Source organism: Zingiber officinale, chromosome 9B (assembly GCF_018446385.1).
Source record: "Zingiber officinale cultivar Zhangliang chromosome 9B, Zo_v1.1, whole genome shotgun sequence".
Taxonomy (NCBI): domain Eukaryota; kingdom Viridiplantae; phylum Streptophyta; class Magnoliopsida; order Zingiberales; family Zingiberaceae; genus Zingiber; species Zingiber officinale.
This window is the reverse complement of record NC_056003.1, coordinates 41938995-41942364: the sequence shown is the minus strand read 5'-3', so window position 1 is coordinate 41942364 and position 3370 is coordinate 41938995.

The following is a 3370-nucleotide window of genomic DNA, read 5'->3' as shown; positions in this document are numbered from 1 at the left end:
TAGGATTACTTGATCTTGATCCTATTGTTTATTATATCTAAGATGATTCCACAGAATTAGTTGAGATATTAATGCTAGATGACTAGTAACTTGAGGACATGATTATCTATTTTCTACCTATATATTAGTAGGATTATATCGTAATATAGGGTACCGAGTATCCTAGTAGACCTTTACTTGTTATATAGGCTCATCCCTATACATTAGTAGAATTATACCACAGTGTAGGATTTTGAGGATCCTACTAGACCCTTGGTTGGTATATCCTGTCGACTATTGTCTCCCATTTGTGGTTGAGAGAGTCATCAGCGACAGTTAGTATATCCTGTCTCCCATGCGTGGGTGAGAGAGTTGTTAGTGACCATTGGTATATACCCTGTTTCCCCATAAGATCATCCATGGTAGAGCATTCTCCCGTAGATAGTGACGAGTTATTTACCCTGTCCATCCATGGGACCATCCGTGGTAGAGCGTTCTCCTACGGATAATGATTAGTCATTTACCTTGACTGCCCACGGGACCATCCATGGTAGTGCGTTCTCCTGCAGTCAGTGTTTGTTATATACTTGATATATTCGGTCATGTATTTATTTGTGCAGGTTTGGATGTATTGTATGTACTCCCGATTTATTGGTTATACTTGGTTGAGCAGGTTAGTAAGTGTTATGCTATTGATTATACTTTTGGTTAGCTGGTGATTATGTTGGGACACCTACGTTGATTAGTAAGTATTTTTACCTGAGACTGCATCCTTTGATCTCATGTCAGTATATTATTCATGCACTGTATTCTTCTACCCACAGAGTGATTGTACTCACTATCCTTTGTTTTTCCTTCAAATTTCAAGTTAACAGATAGAGGAGTTGTTGTGTCGCTCAGAGGTCCTAGCTGCCAGTCCAACTCAAGTTGGATTTATGTGGAGTTGCTTCATTTTATTATTTTCGTTGCGTATAGTTATAGTTCTTTCTGTTTTGGATTTTTGAGTGTTTCACATGTACATGCATACATATACTCATTATGATTGTATATTGCATTGATGTTTATTTTGCTTGACCTGAGTTCAATATCATATTCCCATATTGTCACTAGGGGGTACCGTCCAGTTTAGCGGACAAGTATACCCTCAGGGCATCACATCGACTCCCTCGAAACCAAGATGACTGATCAGTACAACTCCCTCCAAGGACAAATTACATATTTTCATCAGGATATGATTGATTGTGTTGATGTCTTAGAGAAGGAGCAGCATAAGATATTTGACTATCTTCGAGCTATTGATGATGATGAGGACGAGTGATTTTAGGACTAGATTCCTATTTCATTACACTCATGACTATTCATGTATTTAGTACTTGTTGGTTATGCATACTTTTTATGTGACTTTTAATTTGCTCTTAAATTGTTTATGCAAATATTTCATAGAATAGGGTTCTCTTTATCTTTTCACACATTTTTGAAAATATTACTTAGTAGTTTTTTAAAACAATTTTCAAAATTCCCCTTTTCAAAATTTGTTTTCAAAACAGATTTCCAAATATTTTATCTTTTTGGAGTAACCTAGGTCTTACTGTAGAAATGCATGTTCCTATAGTTTTAGCAGCCAACATCTCACAAGCACAATAGGATACCTTGCTTGTGTATTTTGAAACCTAGAATGGTGTGGGATGCTTAGGACTTAGCCTAAGATTTCAAATGCTTAAGTCGGTGCATCATTATAAATCTATGCTTTAAACAAAACATATTGATCAATTTAGGTAATTTGGATAGTAACAAACTAGTTAGAATAATATGCTCAAATTGACCAACATGAATCTAAAGTTATTATCTTGTGGTAGTCAGCTAAGTATGAAGGTTAGACATTTCATCATAAGATATTTTTCTAGCTTTTAAAACCATGCTTGGACTCTTAAGTACTTATCAATTTTAGGGTGAGCATTAATAACAATTTCTCAATATTGTTTTCAAATTATTTTCAAAAGTACCATTTTTTTCAAAATTTTCACACTTGATCTTTAAAAATCTTTTCAAAAATTATTTTCAAATCTCTATAAACTTTTAAACTCACATTTAATTTTCAAAGTCATTTTCAAATTTACCTTTACAAAATTTTTATTTCATTTTTTCTTTATTCTCAAAATTATTTTTACGTTATTCTTTAACTTAGCAACTTTTCAAAATTATTTTGCCTTAACAAATTTTTAACTCTAAGAAAATTTTCAACCTTAACTTATCAAATTCTTCAAATTTTAATGCCTTTTTAAAATTATTTTATCTTCATTTCACTGTTCAAATTTATACAAATATTTAACTTTAACAAATATTCATATTTAAAAACTTCCTTTATAACCATGTTTAAAAAACTTGCTAAGTTTTTAAAAGTCTACTTTTTGGATGCTTGCTTAAGATTTTTTTTTATCAAAGCCTTATTTTAAACTCTTAAGTTGTATTTCCCTTATTTTTGATATGTGTCAAAAGAGGAGAGATACTGAATTCAGGGGTAGTTGTTAAACTCAGGAGGAGTTAAGTGAAAAATAAATGCTTGTTTACTTATATGTTTGCATATATTGACTTAACTATGAACTTTGGTTGTCAAACATCAAAAAGGGAGAGATTGTTGGTGTAGGGTGCACTAGAATCAAACATGAGTTTTGATGTTGTCAAAGGTTCAAGTTAAGTCTTGTTGTAATCTAATAAGTAACTAAGTGTGCAGGCTGTTTACTCAACCGGGAAAGTCCTAGTCGCTACTAGGTAGGAAAGATTTAGCAGATCGTGGAAGCCAGGCGTAAAGACCAAGTGGGTCGAGAAGAATCGACACTTGGCGTGGAAGCTTGATATATTTAGAGGAACGAAGATCAAGGGAAAGTCCTGGTGGGTCGATTCGATGCTAAGCGGCAAAGTCCAAACAAGTCTGGAAGACCAAGGTTTAGCAGGAAGGTTGAGGTAAACAACTGGAGGAGTGATAGTGAGGTCATGTTCTAAGAAGGAACAAACTCTAGGTCACTTATCCAACTGAAGCAATCGAAAAGGTTTCTAAGTTGAGATCAAGATAGTGTTATTGTCTATTACTACTCATTCATCTTACTATTATTCAAATATTACTGTGCTAATTCTGTTCTACAGGAGCTTTCATTCTAACTCTATGTTGTAGGCATCAAAGTTTATCGATCAACCAAACACCAGGATCGGTCGACCAAACCAAGTTGATTCAGACAAGAGATCAATCGAAGCAGAGTTGGTAAAGTGACTGATCAGTCGACCGAACCCATGGATCAGTTGACCGAACCTTGATGAAGTGGCACAGTACAAATCGACCAGAAGCAAAGATGAAAGCTAGCCTAATTGGTCAATAGAACAAAAGGATCCGTCAACC